This window comes from Marmota marmota, unplaced genomic scaffold (genome assembly GCF_001458135.2).
Source record: "Marmota marmota marmota unplaced genomic scaffold, marMar, whole genome shotgun sequence".
In the NCBI taxonomy this organism is placed as follows: Eukaryota; Metazoa; Chordata; class Mammalia; order Rodentia; family Sciuridae; genus Marmota; species Marmota marmota.
The window spans coordinates 38,378,493-38,403,069 of record NW_026000108.1 but is presented as its reverse complement, the minus strand read 5'-3'; the positions used below and the strand labels follow the sequence as shown (position 1 = coordinate 38,403,069).

Genomic DNA, 24,577 nt, shown 5'->3' with positions numbered 1-24,577 from the left:
AAAAGTGTCTTTTTTTTTTTTTTTTTTTGGCTTAGGTGCTAAAAGGCAAGAAGTAGGGGATGGGGGTGGCGTGCTGTGGCTCTGGATCTTCCTCCTTTTTCAAAATTGATTTGAGAAACTTCAGAACTTGCAGAAAAGTTGTGAGAATAGTAATGTGACTAATTACTGATATCAGTGAGTCAAATGGAATATGCTCAAAGATTTCTAGTCTCATGATAAGATTCAAAATTGAAATCCTTCTCTGTTATCCCCCAAATTTTCACAGCTGTACCTTTTATACCCTCAAGATTGTAAACATTCTCCCTGTTCTGTAGCTTTAATTAAGTCTTTGGTGCTTTAATTTTAGCTTGATCCTGAGTCTTTTCATTATCTTACAAATATTCACTGTAAAGCATTGAGTTATAGTTACATTTTCTTTCCTACTTGTCCAGTGTCATGACCCCATGCCAATAAAAGGAAGATGTTCACGTTTCAAGGTCAAATGGATTTTCTTTCTGGCAATCCATCAGTTGTTCAAAGTGGTGTCACATTCCCCTCCACACACTTGAATCATGATTCCTTGAATAGCCCCCTTTTGTATCATTTTGGTTATTTTTGTGCATTTAACAGAATATTGAACTGTAGGTGACATCTGATTTTCCTGACCTTCCTTTTACTGTCATTGGCTGCTGTGACTCCAAGCATCTTTTTCTTGCTTATGTTCTAAAAGGCAGAAAGCGAGGATGGAGTGGGTGCTGCTGTGTCTGGATCTTCATCTTTTTTCAACATTTTTTGAGAACTTCAGAATTTACAAAACGTCGTAAAAATGGTAATGTGAACTCTTGTCTAAGTTTTACCTAAGTTCATTAGTTAGAACTATTGCTGTATTTGCCTTTTCCTTTCTTTGTCTTGTTTCTATATCTGGGTCTGTATCTAGTTGTAGCTCTAGAGTTGTTTTTACTTTGGTGAATTTTTTGAGAGAAAGTTGCAGATAGCATGACTCTCTACCCTTAAAAACTTCACATATCATCAAAGCAAAGGCCTTTCTTCAAACAATCATGGAACAATGATTTGGTTGAGAAAGTCTCACATTGTTAATATTTGTTTGCTTTTGTGGTACTGGGGATTGAATCCAGGGCCTTGTGTGCATGCCAGGCAAGCACTTTACCACTGACCTACATCTCCACAGTGTTAATGGTTGCAGGTTGCATTCTCTGGGAAGCAGATGCTCAGACAGAATTACAGCTGTACAAAAGTAAAGGAGGGATCAGGATCAGACAGGTGAGGCTGTTAGCCTGTGATTTTACTCAGTCTGCTGGTACTAGGGGCAGACCAGGGCTCAGGATGGTCCATTAGAGAAGCTCCGTGGTGGGTAGAAATTGCTTGACTTCAATCACTGCCTTTCAGCTGTGGCCTGGGGCTATATAGAGAATCCTGTGACTCTGTCTTGAAAACCATAGCTGACTTGAATGAAATGAAGACTGGAAGCTCTTAGTTAACTTTACTCCTCACACCTAGCAGTGAGTCTTTGGAATGTGAGTGGGACCAAAACAAAACAAAATACAACACAACAAATCAACAACAACAACAACAACAGCAGCAAAAACAAAACAAACAAACAAACAAAAAAATTGAGTTCCTTAACAAGGAGGAAGGGCCAGGGACAGACAGCAGCATTCTGTTGGAGTTTTCTGTTGCATCTCTCTCTCTCTCTCTCTCTCTCTCTCTTTTTTAAATTGAGAAAAGAAACTGCATTTTTGTCATTAAGCCAGCTTCTTAATTATTCTGGCTTTTGAACAGCATTCGTTCCTTTCTTCCTTTCATGGAGTTCACCAGTTTTCTGATTTAATAGGGTGAATTATTGTCTATTCCTGCCTCCCAGCTGCCATCCTGGGATTTCTTTTTCATTCCACTCTTGGATCCTTTCCATTGCTTCTTGTGTATCTCATGTCAGATTTTATGGGTTTGCATCCTGGTTTTACTAAAGGACACCTTCAAATAAATGTTGTATTCTGCCTTGTCACTTGATTGATCGTTTGTACCTAAAAGTCGAGGCCAAAATTACTTCACTTTGGAGAGTCTTGAGACACTGGCCTGTCTTCTGCGATGGGGAGCTTGTGATTTTTTAATCAGATTCCTGATTCTTGTGGTTTTTTTTTTTTTTCCCTCGCGAATTATTTAAAAATGATCTTTTCTTGGTTGCTGTAGAATTTCACAGAATTTGTCTCTTTTTCCCATGGAACAGAGGGTATTCCATCCCACTCATTCATTTATTACCTGGCTCCCTATCTTATTTTGTACCTCTAATGTTGATCTTATGTCTTTTTTTTTTGTTTGTTTTTATTTTTTAGTTGTAGTTGAACACAATACCTTTATTTTATTTATTTATTTTTATGTGATGCTGAGGATGGAACCCAGGGCCTTGCACATGCTAGGAGAACATTCTACCGCTGAGCCACAACCCCATCCCCTGATCTTATGTCTTTTAATGTAGATGATTTGAATATCTCTCTGACACCCTTGACCTCTTTGACAGATGCTGCACCCATTAGTCATTCCTCTTTCCTTGCTAATGAAGCCGAACTTTGCTCAGGTATTGACTGTTCATATGCTTTCTGGAATCTTCCTCAGCCCCAAGGGGCTACTGTTAAAGGTTGCTTAGCCTAAAGTTATTAGTTTCATTCTCCTTGCCCATGATTGGCTTAGCCATGGTGACACATAAGAGAAGCCTTCTGGGAATCTGGAGTTCTTGAATTTATGAAGGTATGCACCTTTTGTTAGCTCATGTTCCTTGGAACTGCTGCAGCCATCTTTGGTCAGAAAGGAGAAAGCAAAATGATGAGTTACCCTCAACTAAAAATTATCAAAAACTGAACACTTAAATCTCTTAAGTCTGCCCCCCCACAATTTTTATTTTTGATTGCTCAGGCCAAAAATTTGCAGTTTTTCTTCTCATTCTCTCACATTCATTAAGAAGCTCTTGTAGCCTCCTCCTCAAAATTACAATCATCTTTTTACTTTACTTCATCCTTGTCCAAGCTACTCCCATTGCTTGCCTGCGTTACTGCCATAGAGCAGCATGTGGAACCTCCTTAGGGAGGTTCCTGGGGGCTCCAACTGACCAGGCTTGTGGATTGCCATAGTCCACATTTGACATGAGAGTGACCTGGGAGGATGTGGGACAGGAAATGGCTTCCTTGCAGGGGTACTCTTGGTCCCCTCTCTCATAAGGTTCTTAGTAGCAGCCAACACAGACACACAAAGAAGTCCACAAGAACAGCCACATGGGTGGCTTAGGAGTCCCTGTTCCTCTGGTCATATCAGAAGCCATTATCTCATATGACAGCCCATGATCCTAGAGCTTCCAGAACCCATATAGGCCCAATCACGGGCATCTTTACATTGGTTCAGGCCTAACATTATGGCTGCTTACCAGGTATTCAGAGTTCTTCTGAGTCCCTTTGCAGTTTACCAATGGGTCATTTTTACCCTAAGCAGTGTTGCCTGGTAACACAGCTGATGTTCTGCCTGTATGGTTTCCAGGGAATAGAGCTAACAGAGCTAAGTTAACTGAGTCCAAGAGCTATTTCTCATGCTGAAAGACAGAAGTTTTGCTAACACTTCAGTTCCAAATAGCCTTCTAAGTAAGGTCTCCCTGCATCTGTTTCTACCCTCCTTTCTCAGTTCTCAGCACAGTAGCCAGAGTGGCCCTTTAAAATGGATGGCAGGTTATGTTACTCTCCACAAAGCCCTCGGCGACTTCCCACTTCACTCAGTACCATGTCTGGAGGCCTTAGCTGAGCTGATCCTGAGAAACTGATGTGACTCCATTTTTGAGAAACCAGCTTCTATCTCAAGGCCTGTCCAGAGGGAGGGGACATGACCCTTGTCCTTGGAAAAACCCACAGAACGCACCTAGGCACATAACCACCCTGCTGAGTTGTTTAACTGGAAGGATAGCTGTGCCAGGTGTTCCTGACTCAAATTATGTTAGGTGAGGACCCATAGCAACCCCCTAACAACCACCAATCAGCATAAGACAGGGAAAATATCTGAAATGCCAGGTGACCCTCTCAGTAATTTCAGTGATAACATGATTAGGCCACCCTGCAGTTTAGCTATACACTCTTGCAACCCCTCGAGACCTAAACCAATCAGTTCATATGTCTCCACCACTTGAATTAAGGGCCAGGACTCACTCCTCGGGACCGATGCATCGGAAATGGTTGTGAGTCCAGGCACGAGCTTGCAATAAAGACTCTTGTGTGATTGCATCGGATTCGGCTCCTCGAGGTCTGTTAGGGTCCCACAAATCTGGCATTATAATTCTTATAACCTCCCTGATCTTTTTCCCTACCATTTCCTTGCCATCTATCTGTTAAATGGTTTAGTTGTCACCAGGTGTGTTCTCACCCAGTGCCTTCATTGGCTCTTTCCCATGGTTGGAATATTCTTATCCTTCCTAAAATACCTCCTCCTCTTCCCTCTACCCCCCTTTTTTTGGTACTGGGGTTTGAACCCAGGGGTGCTTAATCACTGAGCCACACCCCCAACCACCCCACCTTTTTTGGGAGGGGGAAGAAGGTTTATTGCTATCAGAGGAGAAACACAGGGGATGTCATTCTGCCCATCAACAGGAACTGGGGGCTTTTAGGGAAGAGAGGTGGGAGGGAATGGGAGGGAGAAGGGGAATTGCACAGAAGATGGAAGGAGACCCTCATCATTATACAAAATACATGTATGATGATGTGAGGGGGAAAAAAGAGAGAAATGTGTCACATTAGATTGGGTAGAGAGAGATGATGGGAGGGGAAGGGAAAGGAAGAGGGGAAAGGAAGGCAGGGCAGCAGAATAAAATAGACACTAGTATTGCTGTATGTATATACGTGACTGTATAACCAATGTGATTCTGCAACCTGTACACTTGGAAAAATGAGAAATTATACCCCATTTGATTCAAATGTATGATGTGTCAAGACCATTTTATTATCACGAGCAACTAATAAAAAAAGGTGATTCAAAGGCTACATTCCACGTGTTCTCTGTTGGTGTTGTAATTCACTTGTTCATTTGGGAGATAGTCATTTCTGAGATCTTCTGATACTGTCCCCAAACCCCCAGCCTTTTTATTTTTGAGACAGAATCTCACTAAGTTGCTGAGGCTGTCTTTGAATTTGTAATCCTCCTGCCTCGGCCTCTCAAGTGTGGGATTATAGGCATGTACCACCGAGCTTGGCTAAAATAATCCCTTTTCAAAAAGGTCTGTCACAACCCCTACTGGCCTTGACACTTGCCCCTGTGCTTCTTTTCTAGCTTTTCATAGTGTCTCTCACCTTTTCATACTCCATAATTTACTTATTGTGTCTGTTGTTTATTGTCACCCGCTGTTAACATGCTGACTCTATGAGGGCAGGATTCTTTATCTGTTATGTGCAATGACATATCTCAGCAGCCTAGGGACATAGCCTGAACATAGCCGATGTTCATATTTTTTATGTATGTGTGTGCTTTATGCAAGACATTCATCTGTTTCCCATATGTATCGGGCAGAGGTGAGTAGCACACAGGAATGGTGGGCTACCTCTGATGCAGTCAACTTTGGTGTCTTGGGCAGTTCTAGTGTTCAATTGGGAGGAAACAGATCCATACACACATACACCCCTTCCCAGGATGGCCAACTTTACTTCTCATGTTCTCTTGGCCAGAACTTTGTAGCAACAGCCAATTATAAGGAAAGCTGGGAAATGTAATTTTTAAGTGGGTAGCCATGACTATAGCTAAAACTTGTGGGTTCTGTTACTAAAGGAGGGGGAGTGGAGATGAAGCTATAATAGGATGCTTGATAATTGACATAAGTGAACACTCACTTCTAGTGGGCTTCCTCTGTGCTGTTTCAAAATATCTGCATTTTATCTTTATGAAACCCTTTCACAATAGATCCTTTGTTATCCACTTTTGGTAAGTGTAGAATTTAGAAGTAAATTTTAATGGGAAGACTGATTTAAGTTGAGATTGTGGCATTGTCTTTGAAGTAGCAATACACATATTATTGTTCATTTTCAACAATGTCCTCCTTTTGTTTTAATGGCAACCAAGCTGAAAACATTCTGTGTGAGGATTTGTGGAAACAATTGGAGTTAGAGCCAGCTGAGGCAGTCTTATCAAAAAGCTCTCAGGATTCTTCAGGACTTTTGTGAATTGAATTCATCTCATTTCATTTTCTTTAACTCAAGTTAATGAGATGATCTTTGGTAAAATCCACATTGCTAATGATTCCTAATCCATGTTTTTAGTCTGGACAAAATATTAACAGATTTGAATAAAATAAGTTTTCAAGCAATGTTATATCTTGCCTACCCTCTTCATACTGGCAACTCATTTAGTATAGTACAAAGTTTGAAGTGAGAAAGATATTTCAAGAGTGAGGGTTCTTTTTAAATATTTTCCCCAAAATAACCTTTAAGAAATGATTTTTAAAAAAATTGTCTACTTTAAAATTATCTCCAACAAATACTGCCTTGTGAGGTTTAATTAGTTTGTTTTTAAGTCCTCCACATGTGAGTTACGAATGCAAGGAGGTTAGGGGCTGGGGTTGTGGCTCAGCAGTAGAGCGCTTGCCTAGTACGTGGGAGGCCCTGGGTTCCATCTTCTGCACCACATAAAAATAAATAAATAAAATAAAGGTATTTTGTCCAACTACAACTAGAAAATAAATATTACAAAACAAAACAAAACAAAAAAATGCACAGATGTTATTACCCAACTCTTGCCCTGGAATTTTTTAGGGGGTGAATATATTTGCATGGGGACTATCAGTCTCCCTCCCTCTCTTCCTCGCTCTTATTTCCCTCATGTCTCCCACCCTCCTTTTCTGTGTCTGTTTTTCTTTCTCCCTCTCTCCTTAACTCATCTCCATTCTCCAGTCACCCACCCCATTGTGGGATCAGGGGAGGGTTCTGCTCTTTCAGTAGTTGGGCTGTCCTTGATATCAATATTGCTGTGTGAAAAACCACCCCGAAACAGTGGCTTTAAACAAAAACAATCTTTCATTTTGTCCATACACGTGGGAGTGGCCCAGGCTCCGCCAGGCCAGGCGTTTCTCATGTGACTTCTCTCTGGAAGCTACACTTAGGACAGTGGCTTGGGAGGAGGTCTTCTCTCATGTCTGGCCCTGGCCTGGGAACAATCAAGCTGCAGGGGACTCCTCTCTTTGAGTGTGCTCATCATGTGGTTTCTTCCCAGGGTGGTCTGGATTAGTGGGACTCCTGAGGTGGCTCTCAGCCCCGTGGGTCTTTTCTGGCATGGCTCAGAACTGGACCTCCTCTGTGCAGCTTTCTGTGTGTGGAGGCATCTGTAAGACTTCCAGGTGATGGGGAGGGAACATAGGTCCACTCCTTGGCAGGAGGCCTCTCAAAGAATTTGCAGACCTGTTTTAAAACCACTGCTTGAGGCTTCCACTGTCATCTGTTAGAATTAGACCAGTAAGTACCAGGGAAATCAGGCCCTTGTTAGGGAAGAGGACTGTGCCAGCTAACCACAGTGGCCCATTGTGGGGAAACACAAGTGTGCGTTCCTTTGCTGGCACATCCTGGTGTCCTTGCTTTATTTGAAACATTCCTTCGCAGTTTTTTTTAAAATAAAGTTTTAATCAATACCTCGTAATTGTACATAGTTATGGGGTACATGTGGTATTTCAGTGTCTGTATTCAATGTGCAGTGATCAGATCAAGGTAATTGGCATATCCATCACCTCAGATGTTCCTCCTCTCTGTGTTGGGAACATTCAGAAGTCTCCTCTACTAGCTCTCTCCTCCACAATTTTTAATGAACTTATGTATTTTCAGTAGTTCCAAATTTTATTTTTGACATTGTACTTGGCTCAAGACTTGTAGAAATCCTTGAGTCATCTCTCTTTTTAGCCACCATGGTTTTTAAGCTGCTCCCAGACACTGAGTACCTGCTTCACACTGGATACTTTGATTTGATCATCTAAATGCCTCTCAATCTATTTTCCTCCCTTGCTGGTCACATCATCACTGCCTTAGGACAGGCCTTCATAGTCTCTCACCTAGGTCCCTCTGTTCTCTCCAATGTCTTTTCTTCCTTCCTCTAGTGCCTGCCACTTGGATGGATTTTTCTGAAACTCACTGCTGTTCCCTGGGTTCAGCACTCTTTGTCCATGGTCCTTTGCCTGTGTGGACCCATTACTTTTCTGATTTGTTTCCAACAAAATCAGACCCTATTTCTTGCCATTGCCCGCAAATGCACATTTTGCTCTAGCCACACTGAATTTCTTACTGTACTTCTAACTTCCTGGGTGGTGTTTTACTCTTTGCCCCCTCTCCCCTGCCCTTTCTCTCTCTTTATGGAGAGGAAGAGAGAGAAGCACTGTTTGGAAATGTGTTCTTTTTAAAAACTATTTCTTTTTTTTTCCTTTTTCTTTTTTCTTTTGTGTGTGTGTGTGTGGTGTGGGGGATTGAACCTAGGGCCTTGTGCATGCAACTGAGCTACATCCCCAGTCCAAAAACTAGTTTCTTATTGAGTGCAAATCACGTGATTTCGTACTATATAATGGGGTGAAAGATGTTGAGAATTTTATAGTAAACTTTTTAATCTTTTGCAAATAGTGCAATTGTGATTAATACAGTAGAAACCTTTCCTTGTCTATAATGATCCCTATCATTAGACTAAGTATAGGATTTTTAGAACAATTTCTTTTCTCCAGTGAGAGATTTTAGTCCTGTGGTCTGGTTTCACATGTCACTGTTAAGTGAGATATTTCTCGTTAATGCAGTTTATAGTCATTCTCTCAGATGTCACAGTTTCTACTTAGTTGCTGCCTTGAACTTTTCTGAAGTGGGCATATGCAACTAATTTGTTGACTTTCTTTGTTATTCCATTCTCTGAAGACTCTTTGAAGCTCTCTCTATAACTTAATGACTTTGAACAATTAAAGGTTAATTAACTTATGAATTGACATTTTTCCCTTGTCATTTATGATTCTCCTTGGTTTCCTCTGGCAGGCAGGCTTGCTTTTCTTTCTTTTCTTTCTCATATAACAACTTTATTGAAGCATAATTCACATGTATCATAAAATTCACCCTTTTAAAGTATTCCATCTACTGGATTTTAGCATATTCACAGAATTGTGTAACCATCTCACCACTAATTTTAGAACATTTTTTATCACCCCCCAAAGAAATTCCTTACCCATTAGCAGTCATCTTCTTCCCCACTAATTTACATTCTATTTCTATAGATTTGTTCACATTTTTTTAAAAAGCGTTCTTAGTAAATACTCTTATTGACTAAATAATTGAAACACTTCTTTTAGATACTAACCCAGCTTATATTGATGAAGGTTCTCCAGAGAAGCTGAACCGTGTGTGTGTGTGTGTGTGTGTGTGTGTGTGTAGAGGTTTTTGTTATAGTAGCTATGCAGTGGCATTATTGTAGGGACAAACGAGGCAAGGCACCAAAGATAGTAGGAAACAGTTTTATTTGGCTGCAGCCAGGTTCAGAGGGCACAGCTTTTGCTGTAATCAATTAATCCCCTGAACCCCGAGTTCAGGGAGTTTCAGAGTTTTATACCCAGCATGTAAGGGGAGGGGCTCAGAAGTTCACAGTCTGCAAAAGTTCACATAAAAGCAGCTTTTTCTTTCACTGTTCTAGGCAAGTTAACTCTTCAAGAACAACACCTGAGAAGGGGAGAGCTTCATCTCCCCTTTTTTCCTCCCGCTGCCAGCTGTTACCATGGAGCCCATTTGTAACTTACTTTAAAAATGTAGACATCTCTGTGAAGTCCAGCTCAAGGCCAGAGGCCTTATTTGCACATTTCTTCAAAGTACTATACTGGATATGTTTGTGAAAAACTAGTAAGGGGGCGTCCAGCACCTGGAATGCTGGTATCTTCTTGGCCAGTGGCCAAGTAAACAGGGCTACACGAAAATAGGAAGTTTATCTACATTGGATTCTTTTGCAGAGACTCTTTTGCTGACATTCCTAAAATCAGCCAAGGTGAAGATTTCTGGAGAGGCCCAGTTAAGACTTTTCAGTGAAGAAAGGAGGTGCCACTTCAGTATCTTATTGTCATCTTAACTTAAATTTCCCCAATGCCATATGATAGGGAACATTTTTTCTTATGTATATTAGCCATCCTTACATCATCTATGATGACATGACTGCTTAGATCATTGATCCTTTTTAAATCAAACTGTTGGTCTTTTATTGCTGTTGGATTTTAAGAGCTCCTTATATTTTGGATGCCATTCCTTTATCAGATAAATGTTTCACAAGTATTTTCTCCTAGTTTGTTGACTGTCTTTTCAATCTCTTGCCAGAGTCTTTTGCCGAGCAGAAGGTTTGATTTCAATGAAGTCCGTCTTATCAATTCTTTCTTTCATGGATCCTGCCTTTTCTGTTGTATCTAAAAATTATTGCCAACTTAAAGGTCACATATATTTTCCCCAGAGTTATTTTCTAGGAGCTTTAAAAATTTTGCATTTTACATTTAAGTCTGTAATCCATTTTGAGTTAATTTTTGTTGAGGATGTTAGGTCTGTCTAGATTCATTTTTTTTTTTTTTTGCATTTGGATGTCCAGTTGTTTTAGCACCATTTGTTGAAAAGTTTATTGTTTCTCCATTGTATTGCTTTTGCCTCTTTAAGATCACTTAACCATATTAATGTGGGTACATTTCTGGGCTATTTTGTATTGTTGACCTATTTGTTCCTTTGCCAATGCCACACAGTCTTGATTACTTTAGATTTATGGTAGCATTGGCCTGGGTAGTATCAGTATTTCAACTTTGTTCTTCCCCTTCAATATTGTGTAGGTTATTCTGGGTCTTTTGACTCTCTATATAAACTTCAGGATACAGTTTGTCAGTATCTATGAACTAACTTGCTGGAATCTTTTTTGTTTTTTTGGTACCACTGAGCCACATCCCCAGCCCTTTTTGTATTTAATTTAGAGAGGATCTTGCCGAGTTGCTTAGGGCCTTGCTAAAATTGCTTAGACTGACTTTGAACTCATGATCCTCCTTTCCTCAGCTGCCCAAGATATTTGGGTTACAGGTATGTGCCACCGTGCATGGCACTTGCTGGAATTTTGATTTTATTAAATTGAATCTAGGGATCAAGTTGGGAAGAACTGACATCCTGACAATATTGAGTTTTTCTATCCATGAACATGGACTACCTATTTAGTTCTTCCTAGATTGTTTCATCAGAGTTCTTTAGTCTTCCTTACATACATATGTTAGAATATTTAATTCTAGGTAATTTATTAAATTTATATCTAAGTATTTTATTTTGGGATGTTGCTCATATAAATTATGTTATGTTTTTAATGTGAAATTCCACTTATTCATTCCTGGTACAGCTGACTCATAATGCTTTGATTTACAACATTTCAACTTTATGATAGTGTGAAAGTGATGGGCACTTTTTAGAATCCATACTTCAACTTATGAATTTTGGTCTTTTCCATGGCTAGGGATATGATACTTTTATGATGCTCGGTGGTGGCATTGAGCTGCAGCTTCCAGTCAGCCACATAATCATGAGGGCAAACAACTGATAGTCTACAGGGTACTGTATTGCCAGTGTTTTTTTTTTTTTTTGATATAGGTATTAAATAAATTACATGAGATAGTCAACACTTTATTATAAAATGGGCTTGGTGTTAGATGATTTTACCCAACTGTAGGCTTGTGTAAGGAAGGATTCTTGGATTAAGCTCTGATGTTTGGTAAGTTAGGTGTATTAAATGCATTTTGACTTATGATATTTTCAACTTACCATGGAATCTGTCAGGATATAACCCTGTCATATGTAAAGGAACATCTTTAACCAATATGCTAGTCAAGCTAGGTTAGCATATGCTGCAATGAAAGCAATCCCCTATCCATGGCTTAAAACACAAAAAAATTATTTTTTTTTATCAAGTCCATGTCTTCCAGGGCAAATTGCCTTTCCATAAAAGGCTTAGCATTACACATTAGCGCAGACGCGGCCACATTGATTGTTGAGACCAACAGTTAAATCTTTCTGCTGGAAGTTTATAAATCACTCTACTTATATTTCTTTGGTTGATACAAGTCACATGACTATGCCTCATTTCAGGAGGGAAAAGAAAAGTACAATCCTCCATAAAGCTGATAAAGAGAGGAGAAGTGGGTAATGCTGTTAATGTGTGTGTGTGTGTGTGTGTGTGTGTTTTGAGAGAAAGCTTTAGTGTCTCTAAACCCGATTTGTAAGCGTTTCTTGGGTAAGTCTGACTACCACTCCATCACTCTAAAAATGAGCAACTATCTTAGAAAAGCAACTGGATTTTTGCCTTTCACACTTGTGTTTAGAAGTTTGCCAAATTTGGCAGATAAGGAACTGGTGAATTTTTGTGAATTTCAATGATATCTGCCAGTTCTCTGCATAAGAGTGGTGATTTTTAAAATTCTAAACACATTATTTAGTGCTGATAAATAGCATCAGCTCTGTCATAGTTTGGCTGTGACAGAGTTTATATTTCCTCTTTCCTTCACTTAAGGGACAGGAGGAGTCTATTGAAGTTGATTTAGTTTTAATGAATTTGATGGATCGATGGATGGATGGAGGGGTTGAGTGTGATCCATTTTCTTCTGGGGCTTACTTTTGTGGCCTGGACTGGCAGGAAGCTCTAGATTATAGCAGGTTAGGGCAGGTTGCTTCTCTTTTCTCCTCCTTGTGCCTACCTAAAATATTTTTGCGGAAATTCAGAATTTCTAATGATGCTTGAATTCTCTCTTATGGATTAAGTCATGTTAGGATAGCAGAATAGGGAGCTAAGTCATTTTAGGTCATCAGCTGAGTGTTTCACCTCCTTTTAAGCTAGTTTATGTATAGGTTGATCCAGGTATTTCATAGGAAGAAAGGAAGCAATTTAAATTCTCTTATTTTCCGGAGAAATTAGGTTGTATCTCAACATGATGTAAGAAAAGATACAAAAATGTGTTGGATTTATTTGTTGAGAGCAGCAGCAAGTTCTCCTCCCTTCCTGTCATTCTGCACTACTCTAAACTCCTCATAATGCAGTAAAGTGGGAATTTTATGATATTAATATTTATTGAATAAAATGTTTGCGAGATTTTGCTAAATTTTTTAGTGCCTATTTATTATCCTGGGCAGCATTTATTTAATAAAAAAAAAATGTTTATTGAGAGCAAGAGGAAAGCTGGTGTGTCTGGAATGTGGGAAAGGAAAGGGCCGAGAGATCATGGATTTTTTTCCTCCTGTATTTGATATAGAGAATTTTCAGTATGGTTGGAGCGACTGCATTGATACTCTACAAAGATTGCCTTGATTCCTCTGTGGAGAATTGAGGCTGTAGTAGATACAGAGCTATCATTTAAGAATCAACTTTGAGCCAGAGATGATCATGGCTCTGGCTGGAGTGGCGGCCAAGGATATGGAGAGAAGTGGTCAAATTTAGGACTTACAGTATTTTAAAGACAAGGTTTACAGAACTTGCTGATGGATTGTTTTGGGGGATGCAGGGAAATAAATGTGCTTGCCAGATATTTGGCCTTAGCGATTAGAAGAATGATGATGTTATTTACTCAAGGTACACTGCTGGAGGTAGGCAAAGAATTTAGTATATCAAGAGTTGAATTTGAGATACTTTTCGATGTCTTGTAGGACAGCTGACTGCAGAGAGCACTGACCTCTGAACTGGAGATTCTTTCCATCTGCTGATAAAACTCAAGTTTGAACTTAAGCCCTTGGGGCCAGATAAGACCACATAAGAGTAAATGTCAGTGGACAGGAGGTTGGGGACTGACCCTGGGTTCCCTTACATTGAGTTTGGAAAGAGGCAGAGGAAGAGAAGCTCATGAGGAAGAGGAAGAAAACCAGGAGAGCATGTGGCATTTTGTAATCTAAGTGAAGGAGGTGGGACAGACATGCTGCTTTTGAGTGGAGGAAAATGAGGACTGAACGTTGACCTTTGGATTTCATGAGGTGTGGAGGGCATTGACTAGTGGTCCTGGGGACTGTAGAGGTAGAAAGCCTTGGATAGAAGAAAGAATGAGAAGAGGGAGTGAGAGAATATCAGGGGAGCAGAGAATGCAGCATTAGCAGGAAGGAGTTTTGTGACAAAGAGGGGCTTTTTTTCCCTCCTTAACGTAGAAAAATGTATGATATAGTCTGTTTTCATGCTGATGTACGTGATCATTTAGGAAGGGAGAAAAATGGTGAGTGTTTTGTCACCTTGACACTGCTATACCACTTTAAAGACTAGTTTGGAGATGGCTGGGAAATTGGAAGTTCTATGTCCCCCACTGTCCTCAGGGAGCCCTTGAAGTTTTCATTTATTTTTCTCCTTTTGGCTTGCTTAGTCTTATTGTGTATCATGATAGATGTTTATCTTTCACATTTCTGGTAAATGGTGATTATTAGGAAGTTGAACCAATTGTGTCTGAAAAATGCAAAAGACATTTAACGGGGAATGTGTTTCCCAAGGCCCATTGTTTACCACCAAAAGGAAACCACTGACTTCTTGTTACATCAGTAAGATAAAATTATTTTGTGAACACAGAACTTCTTTTATGACTGACATTTTTCATACTGTGTTCAGATGAAATTATTTTATGAAAACAATAAGTTAATGGAAATTGAAGACTTTTGTGGGGATTTAAAGGAAGTGAAAGCTTTTTTTTTTTTTTTAAATACTAATTTCTCTTCATCGTATTTTAAATCTTTCTAATTGTGTAGGAGGTGGCTCTCATTTCCATTATGAAAAATATAGCTGGAGAACTTAGAAAATGTATTTTTTAATAATTTCTTGAACATATTTAAGGTGTAAGTAGATCATGTTTCACAACAATGTCTTTTGTTCCATTACAAATTCATGTTTATTAAAAAAAAAAGTCCTCAGGTCAAGTTTGATAAAAACAACAAAAATTTATAGAAGATGAAGATTTAACAATAGATTTGGGCTTGCTAGAGACCAGACTTCTTGAACCATCAGTCTTCTCAGTTGAAATTTTATCCTCCACTCTTGACTTCCACTGTCCCTGACTCCCCACTCCAAAAAGCAAACAAAACCAACCTGTAAGTGTGGGGTTTCTTGTAATAGTAATAAAGTCTTCCACTTTCTGAGTATCTAAGAAACGTGCACATGGGTGACACTCTGAACAACTAGAGTTTAGACGATGCTTGGGTTATAAGTTTTGTGTACCCTGCCCCTCCACTCTCTGCCTGTTGGTCGCTGGGTTGGTTAGAGGTCAGTGTCCTTGAATAGTTAAATTCTAGTTAAGGAGAGGTAATAAGGAATGAAATAGTTAAATACAAATTAGCATATGTCAGGTAACCATAAACTCTGTGGTGAAAACAAAAATGGACATAGGGTAGTGACATGTGTGGCCTCCTTTTTTTTTTTCTCTTTTGTCAATTGGGAGTCTTAATAATCTAGCTTTTTGGAAGATGTGGACTTAAGTGCTATGTAAAGTGCACCTAGCAGAATACCTGATAATCAAATGGATTTTACTCTCCTTTTCCCTTTCTTTCTGTAATTTGAGTCATCTGCATCTCTAGTGTTGTTCACATAATATACCTCAGGTGGAGGATGTTTATATCTTGTCCTTGTGTGGTTTTGAAGGCCTTGTTGAAAGAGTACAGAACAACATAGATGAACCTTGAGGACTTTAGCTTAGTGAAATAACTCAGTCACAGAAGGACAAATGCTGATTCCAATTTAATGAGATACTTCCGGTAATCAACCTAGAGAGAGCAGAAGGGTGATTGCAGAGGCTGGGGTAGAAGGAAAGGGGAGTTACTGTGTATTGGGTATAGAGTTTCAGTTTTGCAAAATGAAAAGAGTTCCAGAGTGGCTGGTGGTGATGATTGTACAACAATTTGAGTGTACTTACTGTGCACTTAGAAATGGTTAGAATGACAAATTATATGTTACATGTATTTTATCACAGTTAAAAAAAGTAGATGGTAAGGCTATTGATTTGGTAAGCCCCTCCTCCCCCTTTCTAGTAGATATTACTGAATCAAAAAACTAATATGAATCATGAAATAGTTTTATGGTTTAGATATGAGGTGTCCCCAAAAGCTTATGTGTGTGACAGTGCAAGAAAAAGTGAAATGATTGGGTTATGAGAGCCTTAACCTAATCAGTGCATTAATGCACTTAAATGGATTAACTGGGTGGTAACTGTAGTCAGGTAGGGTGTGGCTAGAGAAGGTAAGTCACTGGAGGCATCATACCTTTGAGGGTATGTTTTGTCCCTGGTGATCAGAGCTCTATTTTCTGATTGCCATAACCTGAGCTGCTTTCTTTCTCCGTGCCCTCCTACCATGATGTTCTGCTTCACCTTGGACCCAGAGCAATGGAGTTGATAGTCTTTGGACTGAGACCTCTGAAACTGTGAGCACCAGATAAACTTTTCCTCTTCTAAAATGGTTGTTGTCTGGTCTTTTGGTTATAGCGGCAAAAATAGCTGACTAAAATAAGTGGGTTGCTGTTCTTGTATCATGAATCTATGTGAGAAATCCCATAAAATGAAAACTTGATCAGAAATTTTCATCATTTTAACTTTCAGATGTTTCGGATTTTATAAATGTTTGCTTGTAGAACAAAGAGCATAGTGTGGATGAAAAAAACATTTTCTATTGTTTTGTCAATTAAAAAATATTTATTGGGCACTCATTGTGTCGAATGAACAACAGTAACAGCATTTGCTGAGTGATATCTGCCAGCTATTGTTCTAAGTTTACACTTACCAGTACTCGTGGTATTTATAACACTTTATAATCTTCATAAAACAGCCTCAAAGGTATTCTCATTGTGCAGCTTAGAAACCTGAGGCTCTTGAGGAAGTAAGTGATTTTTACTTTGAAAATGAGTTTGGATTCCATTGCAGACACGGATTGAGGGCAGTCCAGGTGGCCGAAAGTGGATCTGGGTGAAGGGATGATTGGGATGTATTTGTACAGAGCAAAGAGCTCAGCCTGAAGTCCCGGTAATCTTTGGGAGACTGGCTAAGTGGTTTAGTCTCTTTCTTTAGAATCTTGACTCCCAGGACAGTGAGGTTTTGGATTTTAGTCTGTAGCTATCAAGAGTATGGATTTACCACACCAGTGAGTGTTGTGACCGTAGTTGTGCACTGGGAATCAATATCTGAGATGCATCAGAGTACTGAGAGAGGAGAGGTAGACACTAGTTAGCATGACCCCTTACAGTTTTCTTGGTAGGGTGTTTTAACACTGCAGTGGTTGAAGCCAGAGTGCAATGACTGGTAGTTGAAGAATAAGTTAGAAAGAAGAGGCACAAATGTGGTCATGAGAGGAAATGTAGAGTCTGTGGAGGAACATGAACGTAAGTGAGAGACGTTTTCCTGTTGTGGTTTTAAGTTTTTTATTTTTTTTGCATAATATAATGGTCAACTAAATATATAGGTTTAGGTGTGAAAAGGGAGGAGTTTTTAGAGGTCTGTGTTAAAAAAGGCCTTCACAAGTGGAAGCTAAGTGCACAGGAAGGAGGGACTTCATTAGCTTTCCTTTGAATTTGAAGGGTCAACATGGGGCCACCTCTTCCTGTTCATAGATGAGGGTATCTGAAGAGATTATAGGAACTTGAGTAGAAAAGTTATCCTCTAAGAGGGAACTGACTAGGTCCATCATCACTCTTTTGAGTGTGACATAGAATGATAGTAATGTAATTTTATTTGTCTTTTATACAAATAATTTACATAGATTAGAAGCTCTCTTACAAAATATTGATTGTATAATATACTGGCATTTGGGTTGTTTAAACAGAGAATTTGTTTAAAACGAAGAGGAAACATACATACCTTAAATATTTTATGATTAACTGTATAAATGTTTATGGTTCACCAATCCGTATAGTCAAGTTTGTTTCTGTAGAATGTTTTTAGAAGGGCTTGTCTCCTAGATCATATGACTAAACTTTTATAAAGTATATCTTTTTATACTCATTTTTGATGCAATATGTAATTAAATTGCATAATTGTTGTAAATTCAACTGACATAAACATATTTTGGGACAGACACAATTTACTGCTGGTGCGGGCATGCAGCTCTGTTGGAAGAAAAATGTGATGGTGTGTCAGAGAGAATTCACTCTCACTCCCCCAAGGAAATTGAAATTCGGAAGTTGTGACTTATCTATGGTTTAGCAAGAATATGCTTTTATTTTTAAATCCATTGCTTTTCCAGAGTTGCAAGATAATAAGGAATAATGTTCAATATTCGTTAGTGGTGAAGAAGTTATAGACAGTAGCTTTTTTTTTAACTTTTTTTTTTGAGAGAGAGAGAGAATTTTTAATATTTATTTTTCAGTTTTCGGTGGACACAACATCTTTGTTTTGTATGTGGTGCTGAGGATCGAACCCGGGCTGCACGCATGCCAGGCGAGCGCGCTACCGCTTGAGCCACATCCCCAGTCCCTAGACAATAGCTTTTTAAAAAAGGAGTAGTTTTATTGAAATATAATTTTCATACCACTACAAATAACTAATTAAATTTTTTAGTTTTTAAACTCAGGGGTGCTTTACCATTAAACTGCTTCCCTGGTCCTTTTGTTTTAAATTCTGACAGGGTCTTGTTAAGTTGCTGAGACTGATCATGAATTTGCATTCATCCTGCCTCAACCTCCTGAGTCTCTGGGATTGTAAGCATGTGCCACTGCACCCAGCCAAATAACTAATTTAAAGTGCACAATTTGAGGTGGTTATGTATTTACAAAGTTGTATACTATCACCCCAATTGACTTTTAGAATGTTTTCATCCCAAAAGAAATCCTATACTAATTAGCAGTTATTCCCCATCTTTTCTCTTTTGGCTGTAGGTGACCAGTAATCTATTTTTACTTTCTATAGAACTGCCTATTCTTGGCATTTCATATAAATGCAATCTTGTTAAATATAGGGTTTTATGAATGGCTTCATTCACTTAGCATAACATTTTAAAAATGTATCGATGTTGTAACATGTATCAGTACTTTCTTTTTGTAGCAGAATAATATTCCATTGGGTGGGTATGCCACATTTTATTTATCCATTTATGGATTAGATGACATTTAGGTTGTTTCTACCATTTGACTATTATAAATGATTTTACTAATGAATATTTATTTTTTGTGTGGATGTCTGTTTTCATTTCTGTTGGGTGTATACCTGGGAGTAGAATTGCTGGTGTCATGTTCAACCTTTTAGGAACTGCCAGACTTCCCCAAATCACCTGTACCATTTTACATCCCTGCCAGCAGTGTCTGCGGCTCCAACCACATACTTGCTAACACTTGTTATCTGTCTTTTTGATTATAGCCATCAGTCTCAGTCAGTGTATGTTGGATTGCTACCAGTAGCAGAGAACAGTGTTCTTTTGAAGAACAAGGAAATAACTTGTCATTTGACTTTTCAGGAAAGTGACCTCATTATACTGATATAAATCAGTGTAATGATATAAATCAGAATAATCTATATACCTATATCTATCTATCTATAGGTATTTTTCTGAAAGAATATGAATTAATTTTGAGAATTATAAAAAATTAATTTTATTCGAACATTCACATTTCAGAAGTCAAAAGATACGTTCTCTCATCCTGTTTCCTTATTGTCCTTTCTAGGTAACCATTTGACCAATTTCTCATGTTATCATTACAGTGCTTTTGTACTTTTTCTTCTCTTCCCTTTTTGTTAAATGCAGAAAATAAATTTTTTTGTGTGTGGGGGGGTGTAGGGGATTGAACCGAGAGATGCTTAACCACTGAGCCACATTTCTAGCCCTTTTTAAAAATATATTTTATTTAGAGATAGGTTCTCCCTGAGTTGCTTAGGGCCTCGCTAAGCTGCTGAAGTTGACTTTGAACTCAAGAGCCTCCAGCCTCAGCCTTCCAAGCCGCTGGGCTTATAGGCATGTGCCACCACACCAAACCAATAACATTTTTTAAAAACACAGAATATAGCATGTTATTTGTACCTTGCTTATTTAATATAGTCTAGTGATCTTCCTCTCTCATTTTATGGCTGCTTGGAATCTCCTTTTATGAATTCCATAGGTGATTTTACCAATCTTCTTGGGTTTTTCATGTTTCACTTTTACAAGTAATACCATAATAATCTTGCTGTACAACTGTCTTTCTGCAAGTGTTAGTTTTATTTGTAAAATGGTTTCCCAGGAAGGATTTCTGGGTCAAAGAGTCAATGTATTAATCACCTTGTTGACATTGACCCTGCCACCAGCAACGGAGAGCACCTGTCTCCTAGGGACCTTTTCAGAGAAAGGCTTTGTAGACACTATCATGGCCCTTGTGTCATCAAGAAGCAGGTAATTCTGATTCACATTTTCTTTAAGATAGTGAGGAGTTTGTAATCTACTCAAAAGGTTTTACAGGTAGTGAAAAACATTTAGGTTAGAACCCTTGGAAGATGAATTCTCAGTCTTTTATTTTCTCCAGATAGTTTCTCTGAAGAGTTGAGATATTTTAATTTTACTTTTTGCTGGTGATTGAACCCAGGGCCTCATGTGTGTGAGGAATGTGCTCTACCTATATGTTCCTAGCCCTGAGGAAAAATAAAAAAATTTTTTTCTTTGCTTTTGAATATTTTTTATAAGTTTGTGTGTGTGTGTGTGTGTGTGTGTGTGTGTATGTGTATGGTGCTGGGGATTGAACCCAGGGCCTTGTGCATGCGAGGCAAACACTCTACCAACTGAGCTATATCCCCAGCCCTGTAAGCTTTTCTTGACCAAATTCTCAATTATAATTCTAATTTCGCTTGTGATATGTTATGTGACAGCTGCTAAAATGTTAACTTTGGTTTGAGGCATGGCTGTTATTAATAACCAACCATACTTCCTTCTTCTGTTTTAGATCTTCCAGCCTTCAACATTCCCTATTCTGCTCCATACATGGAGAATCACCGCTGCTTTGCCCCAGGTGCCCACTTGAGTGCCTGTAAAGTACAAGCTACAGATTGAAGAAGCTTCTAGATGGATCCTTTCCAAATTTGGTGTCTTTTCTATAAAATCTGTGCCTCAATAGTTATTTCTAAGTGGTAAGTATATGTACTTTTTTTTTTTTTTTTTAAAGAATTGTGGAAAATTGTAAACCAATTATTGGTTGGATTGCTTGCTTCCTTTTCTGGGCCTTCTCTTTATATACAAGCTAATACTTACACTTTTTTTCTTTTCACTGAGTTTTCCTAAATCACATCTAAAAGTAGCAGTAGCATTAGTTTTTTAGAGGCTTTAAAAGATTCTTTCCACATTACATTCTGGGTGCAGTATAATATGTAATATTTATAAAGAATAAATATAAACTATGTGAACAGCTTTATGCCTGTGTACTTTATATGTTCTCTTTAATCCCTTATTGTAAGGCTGAGGAAGTATATCCTATTACTGTCTTTTCCTATCTATTTATATTTTGAACCCATTGAATCAAGAAGATCCTCTTACCTCCTGGTGATTGCGAATTACGCACATATTTATGGAGAAAATAAGAGAGGTTTGTAATGCCAGCTCTTTTTATTGCGTGGCATTATCTGTGCCTTTTCATATTTTAACATTTTTCCTGAAGCATAGATGACAGTTAGCCAACCCATTTTCCGGGCATCGCTGAGGTTTGCTCAGAACACATCTGGGGATTTGGGGATAGAGGAGGAAAACAGCTGAAATGGGATATCTTAAAAATGAAAGGATTGAAGTAGGCTCAGGTTGAGCCAGTTAATAAATATTTGCCAAATGCCTGCTATATGTGAATGAAAATACATAGTGACATTTGTAGTAAAGAAAAGAAGTCACCAGATGGGAACTGTGGGATTAGATGAGAATGGAAGGTGGGTAGGTAGAGTAGAGAATGGGGTATATTTTGGCTCTCCTTCTCATCATTAACCACATAGTGTTCTTGAGTGCAAATGAATTAGCCTTACTAGACCTCAGTTTTCTCATCTATGAAATGAATGAATTAGACTAAATGATTTTTAAGTGTTTTGATGCTTTCCTATACTTAATGCTTTATGAAGTTAATAAACAAATTGGTAGCTTCTTTTTTTTTGAGGATATGTATCCTTCTATATCCTATCTGATAGATACATTTTTGTTCTATTTTCATTAAATTATGGGGAAAGACTAAGGTCCCACTATTAAAATGTTTTTCACAAAACCTTTCTGTTTTGAAGTTGATCTCTTATATTCTTTTCTTTCTACCTTCTTAGCCTTCTCTTATGACTTCTAGGACTTTCCTCCATTTGATCCAGAAGTCTTTCCATTCACGCTTGTATTGTACTATATTAATGGCTCTCATCTTGTATCCTTGCCCTGTCTTGTGTTCATTATTTTCACTTTAGTAATTGTCCATCAGTGATTCTAGTGCTAGGATCCTGTTATAGTTTGGATATGAGGTATCTCCCAAAAGCTCCTGTTAATGCAGGAATATTCAGAGGTAAAATGATTAGATTGTGAGAGTCCATCCTAGTTTAAATGGTAGCTGTAGATAGGTGGAAGGTAGGTAGGCTGTGGCTTGCTGGAGGAGGTGGATCATTGAGTGTGAGCCCTGAAAGGGTGCCTCTTACCTGTTCCCCCCTCCCTGCCACTTCCTGACCTGCCATGAGGTGAGCTGCATTTTTCTATTGGGTTCTTCCCCCATGATGTGCTGCCTCAACTTGGGCCACTTTGAGCAGTGGATTTGGCCATCTATGGACTGAAACCTCAAACCATAAGCCCAAATACAGTTTCCCTCCCCTAAGTTGTTCTTGTTGGGTATTTCAGTCACAGTGACAAAAAATCTGATTAAAACAGATTCTTAAAAAAAAAAATCAGATAGCTTCTGAAAGAAATTTAGGAGAAGAAGGGTGTGATTCTTCTGCAGTAACTGAAATTCATAAGTAAATTGGCATTGGTTTTCTAGGACTGCAACCCCCAGGTTCTGTGTACTCCTCACTCCCAACACTGCCACCTCCAACCTCATCATTACTAGGAATGCACAGGTTCATTCCTAAGGTATTGAAAAGGAGGTCTTCTTTTTTACTTCAGGATTTTTTTTTAAATGTCTGAAGAAAATTTTGCCTTATTATTTAAAATTTTCATTATGGAAAATTTAAAACATGAAAAAACAGACTAATAGCCCAATGCAGTGGCACATGCCTATAATCCCAGCAGCTCAGGAGGCTGAGGAAAGATCGCAAGTTCTGGGTCAGCCTCAGAAATTTAGAGAGACTTTGTCTCAAAAAAAAAAAAAAAAAAAAAAGGCTGGGGTTGTGGCTCAGCTGTGGAGCACTCGCCTAGCAGGTGTGAGGTGCTAGATTCGATCCTCAGCACCACATAAAAATAAATAAATAAAATAAATGTGTTGTGTTCAACTACAACTAAAAAAACAAAACAAAACAAACAAAAATCCCCAAAAAGCACTGGAGATATAGGTACATGCTAGAACACCTCTGGATTCAATCCCCAATATTGCACAAAATACCAAAAATTTAACAATGACAACAAAAACACAGACTAATATAAGGAATCCCTGTGTACTCATCACCCAGTTTCAGTAATGATCAAGTCATAGGCAGATTGTTCATACATCCTGCCAACTTTCTTCTCATTCCTGTATTATTTTAAAGTAAATCCTAGATATCGTATAACTTTTCATATATATACTTAAGACTCTTAGAAAATATAACCATAATACCATTATCACTATTTTAAAAAGCAAATTCCAGGGCTGAGGATGCTCAGTTGGTAGAGTGCTTGGCTTGCATGCACCAGGCCCTGGGTTCAATCCCCAGCACCACTAAAAGGAAAAAAAAAGAAAGTAAATTCCAGCATTACAAATGTCCAGTTAATCTTGATACTGATTCTCTGGTACATTTTAAAAACACTTGGTTTGATTGGATCAGGATGTGTATGAGCACCTCCCTTCCATTGCAGTTCGTTGATTTTTCTCAAGTTTCTTCCTCCCCTGTCCCCATTCCCCTTTTGTTTAAAGGGATGTTCCTGATTACATTCCTGTGAAGTAATTTACTCATCTGTCTTTCTATCTCCTAATAATTGATGCAGTAGTTGGACTTGATCATGTTCAAGTACAGTTTCTTTGGCCAGTCTGTGTCTTAGCAGGAATCTGGTAAGAGTCAGCCCACAACATCTAGCTGTCTGGTCTCTCTTTGTACTGAGCACCAATGGCAATTAGGTCAGGGGTTGGCAATTTTTTTTTTTTTTTCTGTAAGTGGATAGTTAGTACATGTTTTAGGCTTTGTGGGCCAGCTGCTGTCCTCTGTTATACTGCTCAACTGCTGATGTTGATGGGAAAGCAGCCACAGACAAAACAAAAATGAACAGATGTAGTGGAGTTCTAATAGTACTTTACTTAAGAAACTAAGTGGCAGACCCCTTGCTTTAGTGCTTTTAAATCACTAGGTTTTGCAAAGTAGAGATTTTTCGTGTGTGTGTGTGTGTGTGTGAAGGGGGTACTGGGGATTGAATCCAGGGCTGCTCTCCACTGAGCTACATCTCTAGCCCTTCTTATTTCTTTATTTTGAGGACAGAATATCACTAAATAATCCAGGCTGACCTTGATTTTGCCATTCTTCTGCCTCAGC

General features: G+C 38.7%; 1 protein-coding gene and 1 non-coding gene across 2 annotated transcripts in view; one reads left to right on the top strand and one right to left on the bottom strand.

The window, feature by feature from the left end:
- Positions 1 to 24,577, top strand: part of Fryl (FRY like transcription coactivator) — a 234,906-nt gene that overhangs the window by 20,604 nt on the left and 189,725 nt on the right. Inside the window, exon 2 of the mRNA XM_048784445.1 lies at positions 20,860 to 21,043. The gene's annotated coding sequence lies outside the window, so the exon portion shown is untranslated. The remainder of the gene's footprint in view (positions 1 to 20,859; positions 21,044 to 24,577) is intronic.
- On the bottom strand, positions 20,640 to 20,716 carry Trnaa-cgc. Its single transcript has one exon. It is a non-coding gene; the product is annotated as a tRNA-Ala (tRNA).